This window comes from Bubalus bubalis, chromosome 11 (genome assembly GCF_019923935.1).
Source record: "Bubalus bubalis isolate 160015118507 breed Murrah chromosome 11, NDDB_SH_1, whole genome shotgun sequence".
In the NCBI taxonomy this organism is placed as follows: domain Eukaryota; kingdom Metazoa; phylum Chordata; class Mammalia; order Artiodactyla; family Bovidae; genus Bubalus; species Bubalus bubalis.
In genome coordinates this window covers 75,807,175-75,815,988 of record NC_059167.1, presented here as the reverse complement: position 1 = coordinate 75,815,988, position 8,814 = coordinate 75,807,175, and the positions used below count along the sequence as shown (strand labels likewise).

General features: G+C 37.0%; 1 pseudogene; it reads left to right on the top strand.

Annotated features, from left to right (window-relative positions):
* Positions 1–4,849: 4,849 nt before the first annotated feature.
* On the top strand, positions 4,850–7,787 carry LOC102398339 (annotated as a pseudogene).
* Positions 7,788–8,814: the final 1,027 nt, after the last annotated feature.

Here is an 8,814-nt window from a genome sequence, read left to right as displayed (position 1 = left end):
TATTCATTGATTGGCTCTAGTAATTTTCTGGTGGAGTCTTTAGGGTTTTCTGTGTAGAGGATCATGTCATCTGCAAACAGTGAGAGTTTTACTTCTTTTCCAATTTGGATTCCTTTTATTCCTTTTTCTGCTCTGATTGCTGTGGCTAAAACTTCCAAAACTATGTTGAATAGTGGTGAGAGTGGGCACCCTTGTCTTGTTCCTGACTTTAGGGGAAATACTTTCAATTTTTCACCATTGAGGATAATGTTTGCTGTGGCTTTGTCGTATATAGCTTTTATTATGTTGAGGTATGTTCCTTCTATTCCTGCTTTCTAGAGAGTTTTTTTTTTATCATAAATGGATGTTGGATTTTGTCAAAGGCTTTCTCTGCATCTATTGAGATAATCATATGGCTTTTAAGTTTCAATTTGTTAATGTGGTGTATTACATTGATTGATTTGCAGATATTGAAGAATCCTTGCATCCCTGGGATAATGCCTACTTGGTCATGGTGAATGATCTTTTTAATGTGTTGTTGGATTCTTATTGCTAGAATTTTGTTAAGGATTTTTGCATCTATGTTCATCAGTGATATTGGCCTGTAGTTTTCTTTTTTTTGTGGCATTTTTGTCAGAGGAAGGTAAACTTCCAAACTCATTCTATGAGGCCACCATCACCCTAATAACCAAAATTAATTGAATTTAAAATATTCTTCCATGCTCTATATCTCAAAGGAAAAATCTCCACCACACATGTATATATATAGAGAGAGAACTGTGCACATGTAAGTATGTAACTGCATAGAAAAGAAACTGAAACCATAGTCACCAATACGTGAATAATTGTATTCTTCTGATGAAAAAAATGTAACAGCCATGGACGGATAGACACGTTATCATATTTCCTTCTCAGATCACTAAAGTGTTGGACTCTTGTCTTTAACTAAATCATATAATATTGTATAAATGAAATAAAAGGTAAGCCTCCCTTACAATATTTTGAAGAATAGGGGCAACGGCCGGGAGGAGCTACCCCACGCCCAAGGCCAGGGGCAGCAGCCGGGAGGAGCAACCCACGCCCGAGGCCAGGAGCGCGACAAGAGGACTTACCCGGAGCCGTGGCTGCGTGGGCGCAGGAGGGCCTAGAGGAGCTATCCCACATTGAAGGTCAGGAAGGGCAGCAGTGAGGAGATACCCCTCGTCCAAGGTAAGGAGCAATGGCTGTGCTTTGCTGGAGCAGCCATGAAGAGATACCCCATGCCCAAGGTAAGAGAAACCCAAATAAGATGGTAGGTGTTGCAAGAGGGCATCAGAAGGCAAACACACTGAAACCATACGCACAGAAAACTAGTCAATCTAATCACACTAAGACCACAGCCTTGTCTAACTCAATGAAACTAAGCCATGCCCGTGGGGCAACCCAAGATGGGCGGGTCATGGGGAAAGATTTGACAGAATGTGATCCACTGGAGAAGGAAATGGCAAACCACTTCAGTATTCTTGCCTTAAGAACCCCATGAACAGTATGAAAAGGCAAAATGATAGGATACTGAAAGAGAAACTCCCCAGGTCAGTAGGTGCCCAATATGCTACTGGAGATCAGGGGAGAAATAACTCCAGAAAGAATGAAGGGATGGAGCCAAAGCAAAAACAATACCCAGCTGTGGATGTGACTGGTGATAGAAGCAAGGTCCGATGCTGTAAAGAGCAATATTGCATAGGAACCTGGAATGTCAGATCCATGATTCAAAGCAAATTAGAAGTGGTCAAACAAGAGATGGCAAGAGTGAATGTCGACATTCAAGGAATCAGCGAAATGAAATGGACTGGAATGGGTGAATTTAACTCAGATGACCATTATATCTACTACTGTGGGCAGGAATCCCTCAGAAGAAATGGAGTGGCCATCATGGTCAACAAAAGAGTCTGAAATGCAGTACTTAGATACAATCTCAAAAACGACAGAATGATCTCTGTTCATTTCCAAGGTAAACCATTCAATATCACAGTAATCCAAGTCTATTCCCCAACCAGTAACTCTGAAGAAGCTGAAGTTGAACGGTTCTATGAAGACCTACGAGACCTTTTAGAACTAACACCCAAAAAAAGATGTTCTTTTCATTAGAGGGGACTGGAATGCAAAAGTAGGAAGTCAAGAAACACCTGGAGTAACAGGCAAATTTGGCCTTGGAATACGAAATGAAGCAGGGCAAAAACTAATAGAGTTTTGCCAAGAAAATGCACTGGTCATAACAAACACCCTCTTCCAACAACACAAGAGAAGACTCTATACATGGACATCACCAGACGGTCAACACCGAAATCAGATTGATTATATTCTTTGCAGCCAAAGATGGAGAAGCTCTATACAGTCAGCAAAAACAAGACCAGGAGCTGACTATGGCTCAGACCATGAACTCCTTATTGCCAAATTCAGACTTATGTTGAAGAAAGTAGGGAAAACCACTAGACCATTCAGGTATGACCTAAATTAAATCCCTTATGATTATACAGTGGAAGTGAGAAATAGATTTAAGGGCCTAGATCTGATAGATAGAGTGCCTGATGAACTATGGAATGAGGTTCGTGACATTCTACAGGAGACAGGGATCAAGACCATTCCCATAGAAAAGAAATGCAAAAAAGCATAATGGCTGTCTGGGGAGGCCTTACAAATAGCTGTGAAAAGAAGAGAAGGGAAAAGCAAAGGAAAAAATGAAAGATATAAACATGTGAATGCAGAGTTCCAAAGAATAGCAAGAAGAGATAAGAAAGCCTTCTTCAGCAATCAATACAAAGAAATAGAGGAAAACAACAGAATGGGAAAGACTAGGGATCTCTTCAAGAAAATCAGAGATACCAAAGGAACATTTCATGCAAAGATGAGCTCGATAAAGGACAGAAATAGTATGGACCTAACAGAAGAAGAAGATATTAAGAAGAGATGGCAAGAATACACAGAAGAACTGTACAAAAAAGAGCTTCATGACCCAGATAATCACGATGGTGTGATCACTGACCTAGAGCCAGACATCCTGGAATGTGAAGTCAAGTGGGCCTTAGGAAGAATCACTACGAACAAAGCCAGTGGAGGTGATGGAATTCCAGTTGAGCTATTCCAAATCCTGAAAGATGATGCTGTGAAAGTGCTGCACTCAATATGCCAGCAAATTTGGAAAACTCAGCAGTGGACACAGGAGTGGAAAAGGTCAGTTTTCTTTCCAATCCCTAAGAAAGGCAATGCCAAAGAATGCTCAAAGTACTGCACAATTGCACTCTTCTCACATGCTAGTAAAGTAATGCTCAAAATTCTCCAAGCCAGGCTTCAGCAATATGTGAACCATGAACTTCCTGATGTTCAAGCTGCTTTTAAAAAAGGCAGAGGAACCAGAGATCAAATTGCCAACATCCGCTGGATCATGGAAAAAGCAAAAGAGTTCCAGAAAAACATCTATTTCTGCTTTATTGACTATGCCAAAGCCTTTGACTGTGTGGATCACAATCAACTGTGGAAAATTCTGAAAGAGATGGGAATACCAGACCACCTGATCTGCCTTTTGAGAAATCTGTATGCAGCCCAGGAAGCAGCAGTTAGAACTGGACATAGAACAACAGACTGGTTCCAAATAGGAAAAGGAGTTCGTCAAGGCTGTATATTGTCACCCTGTTTATTTAACTTCTATGCAGAGTACATCATGAGAAACGCTGGACTGGAAGAAACACAAGCTGGAATCAAGATTGCCGGGAGAAATATCAATAACCTCAGATATGCAGGTGACACCACCCTTATGGCAGAAAGTGAAGAGGAACTAAAAAGCCTCTTGATGAAAGTGAAAGTGGAGAGTGAAAAAGTTGGCTTAAAGCTCAACATTTAGAAAACGAAGATCATGGCATCCGGTCCCATAACTTCATGGGAAATAGATGGGGAAACAGTGGAAACAGTGGCAGACTTCATTTTTCTGGGCTCCAAAATCACTACAGATGGTGACTGCAGCCATGAAATTAAAAGATGCTTACTCCTTGGAAGGAAAGTTATGAGCAACCTAGATAGCATATTCAAAAGCAGAGACATTACTTTGCCAACAAAGGTTCATCTAGTCAAGGCTATGGTTTTTCCTGTGGTCATGTATGGATGTGAGAGTTGGACTGTGAAGAAAGCTGAGCACCGAAGAATTGATGCTTCTGAACTGTGGTGTTGGAGAAGACTCTTGAGAGTCCCTTGGACTGCAAGGAGATTCCAACCAGTCCATTCTGAAGGAGATCAGCCCTGGTATTTCTTTGGAAGGAATGATGCTAAAGCTGAAACTCCAGTACTTTGGCCACCTCATGCGAAGAGTTGACTCATTGGGAAAGACTGTGATGCTGGGAGGGATTGGGGGCAGGAGGAGAAGGGGACGACAGAGGATGAGATGGCTGGATGGCGTCACTGACTCGATGGACGTGAGTCTGAGTGAAATCCGTGAGTTGGTGATGGACAGGGAGGCCTGGCGTGCTGCGATTCATGGGGTCGCAAAGAGTCGGACACGACTGAGCGACTGATCTGATCTGATCTGATAATATTGTCTTTGCGTACATGTATGCTCACTTGTGTCTGACTCTTTGTGACCCAATGGTTTCTCTCTACACTATGTGTAGTGTAGAGATACTCTCTACACTACACTTTGTAAACTTCTTATCCCTTGTTTCTCTTTCTCTGTCATATTTAAGACAGTCTTTTAATGCCATATTTCCATGTACACTAATTAGAATGGTCTGGAATTTTTGCATAGCTTTCAGAAATATCAAGGGTTTCTTCCCCAAGGTACATTTTGAAATTTCCGAACTCCCTATAGCATCAAAATGATTAACTGCTACCGAGTCTTACAACTATGGAGGTGCCCTCTTTGAGGTAATATTTAGGTAGTCACAGACCACAATCATCAGGGTCTACAGTTTCCTTTGAGTTAAGGAAAATCGTGTTTTGGACACAGATATGTAACTGTAATTAATAGAAATCTCCAAATATTGAGAAAAATGATAGTTATTAATTTAACTCTGGAAAGAATCTGATAGAGATTATGGAGAGAAATCTCTCAAAGCCTATAATAATTAATAGTTACCCTGGAAATGGAATTATACTTTTGGAACTGAGCAGGAGAGAAAGAATGACAACACAGTTGAAGGCCTGGCATCAGAGAACATTGGGATTACACTTAGTCATGCTATTTCTCACTCTGTAACTCCAACAGATTGCACTGAGAGCCAAACTCAGAATAGTAACTTATTTCATTGGTTATTGTGAAGATTATTTTAGACAATGTGGGTGAAAATTTCTATCATATGAGAGGTATTCAGAGAGAGAGTGACAGGGAGATACCAAGAAACACGGAGGTTTAGTTTTCCCATGACCTTAAAATTAGCAGTTCAAAGAATAAAATGAAAATTTTTTTCAATTCTTATTTTTAATTTTCCTAACTTTTGATTATTTTGTGAATTCTGCTCTAACTCATTTGATTTAACAGCTATACTCTTAGAGTTTAAAATTACATACTTATTTTCTATAATTATTTTAACAGTATTATTAATATAGTTTTATATAGCAGCAATATGTTGCCCTTTCTATTTTAACTAAAATAACATTGACAGCCTATTGAGCTAGTATTAGGTGAAAAAGCAGGCATATGCTTTTATTCTTTGATATAACATACACCACCTACAATCTATTTCTTTTTCACTGAAATGTGCAAAAGTGATCACAGTTCATAGTAAGAAAATATTCAATAAATTTCTATTTACCACACTGGAAAAAATTAAAAGCCCCTCCTACATCTATAGCTTTCTAATTCTATTTTTATCCTTGGTACCTGATAATTCTGTGGATTTAAACAAAAACAGTCTCATCAATAGCTTCAATTACAGACAACAGGGAGGGTAAACCCAGACTAAACCTCAGGTCCACAGCATTGAATTGATCATAATTCTTGACTCATAGTATATTCAACATCTTTTTCAATGGTCATTTTGAATTTTTATGCTTGTTTATTCAATAATAAAACTATACCTATAAAAACATGACTAGTATATGACCTAAACAGTTAATAATATCATACAGCTGATAATGTGTGCGCACTCTTCCTGATCCTTAGCCTCCCACAGTTGGGAGTTACTTATATCATTTTTAATAGATAGTTATATATAGAAGTTCCTACAAAATACAGCATTTTTATATTGCTGTTTACTTTACAAAAATTAGGCTAACCTCTTTTTTCTTCATTATGGTGTCTCAAAAAGCTATATATCCGTCATTTTATATAGTTGTATCTTATATGTTATGATTCTGAATAATATTTCATTGTCCTGTTTATATGCATAATTATAAATATCTTTATATGTACAGTTGTTAGAATTTATCTTGAGCATACACATAGGACTGAAATTGCGGGACCATAGGATGTGTGAGTATTGAGCTTCATAAGAAAAGCACAAATTTTTTTCCAAAGTGATTATGTAAGGATAAGCTTCCATCACCAATAAATAAGAAACTTGCTTGATTCAGAAAAAATATTTTTATGTCTTTTCTTCGGATAAAATTAGAATAAACTGAATAAATGGAAGAAATAACCAGTTTGTGGTGCCTAAATTTATTTTTCTCGGGCTGTGTAACTCATGACAACTCTAGTCCTTCCTCCTAGTGATATTTTCTTCACTTTATTTAATCACCATTTTGGGCAACATCTTCTTTGTTTTCCTAATTACTGCTGACCTTCATTTCCATTCCTCAATGTACTTCCTGTTAGCCAATCTTTTTTTCATTGATCTATGGCTTTCAACAGTAACTACTCCTAAACTGACCTCAAACTTTCTCAAAGCAAACAAGACCATCTCCTTTAGAGTATGCATGTGTCAGATTGTTTTTGTTCCTCTTTTTTTTTTTTGTGGGGGGTGCTGCTTGTGTCTATGGCCTATGACCGTTATGTGGCCATCTGCAACCCACTCCATTACTCTAGCATCATGAACAAACAAATGTGCATTCAGCTAGTGATGACACCATGGATCATTGGCTTTGTGCATTCAATAAACCAACTAGCTATAATTATACAGTTGCTTTTCTGTGGACCCAGAGAATTGGATAGTTTTTTCTGTGATATTTGGTGATCAAGCTAGCTTGCATGGGCACTGATATTCTTGAAATGTTGATAAATGCTGACAGTAGGGTACTTGGCCACCATCTGCTTCATTCTTTGCTGATCTTTTACTCTTATATTCTGCTTACTGTCTGCATCAATCGATGCACAGGGCATCCAAGGCTCTCTCCACTTGCACTACCCACATCACGGTGGTCGTGTTATTTTTGGGCCTTGCATCTTCATCTATCTGTTTCCACTCAGCACTACTTGGGTGGGCAAGTTCCTTGCTGTATTTTATGAGATCATCATATCACTACTAAATCCAATCATTTATACTTTCAGAAATAAAGAGATTAGAAATGCCATTAAGAGAGTATGATAACAGACTGTGGATTTCTGTTGGTATTTCATCATCTCAAATTATCAGAATGTTTTCTGTGAGTTCTTTAAATTAGTCACACCTATTCTGTTACTTAAGACTGGGAAGAGTTCCCCAATGCACATATGGAAATCATGTATATCTCTTGATGACAGTTTTGTGTCAATTCTTTAGTATTCCAGAATTGTCAAAATGAGTTTTTGTTTAGGAAGTTTGGCCAGTCTTTATAAGTATTATTTTTATTGTTCTCAAGAATGACTTTAAATTAATAAGAATTTTAACATTAATTATTACTTTTCTTTTGTTACTTCAACACTGACACCATATCTGAAAATTTTCTATTATTCTATGCATTTCTTTTATAGAGCATTTCACACAGACCTTCTCTAAAGTTTTCTTTAATAAGTTAGTGCCTTATATTGCTATATTTATCTATACAAAATGATAAATTAGTCTATCAATTAGTTAACATTCTATTACCTTCTGTAGACATATCTATGAAAGCAATCATTAAGTATTCCTAATCATATTCAGAAAGAAAGTTGAATCATAATTATAATCTGGAGAGAGACTTGTTCCCTCAATATCATGTTTTAGTCATTTGCAAAAATATAATTTCTTTAAAAGATACATATTAAACACAAAGATGTCTATATTAACAACCTTTGGAGAATTTGCTTTTCCCTTCCTATTCATAAATGGGTTAGGCAGTTCATCATACAAGTAGGTCAAAAAGTAGCTCTGGAATCAGCAATCCTTTAATTCACTGAAGTGTTCAAAGTGTTCAAATAGCCTGTAAGAACTAGATTATGTTCAGGGTTTGCAAATTATTCATTACTACATTAAACAAAACTTTTCTTCAGAAATCTTCCTCAAAATGTTATACAAGTTTACATCCATTTATATGAAATCCATGGATCTAGATATACTACCAATTCCATATTACTTTCTAAAGATGACATGGTCCTGTGTAGTTTGTAACATTTCCAATAGAGAATCTCAGGAATAAATCTTCAATAAAATAACAGCTATTTTCATATGTGTATGTATATATGCACATATATTCTGATTTTCTTATTCTTTTATATATTTGTACTCACTTTGGATAATATCTATTGATTTGTCTTGAATCCACTTATTTTTTTCTTCTGCTGTGTCCAGTCCATTTTTAAGCCTTCTTAAATTCATAATATTATACATTTCTTTTTCATTTCTAAAATCAACTGGTTCTTTCTTAGATATTCTGTTTCTCTGCATATTTTTTTTTCAGTTTTTCAACTTCTTAGTGTCTCTTTTAACTATATCAATTATTTTATGCTCTCTTCTAATTTCACAAATTGAGTCACAT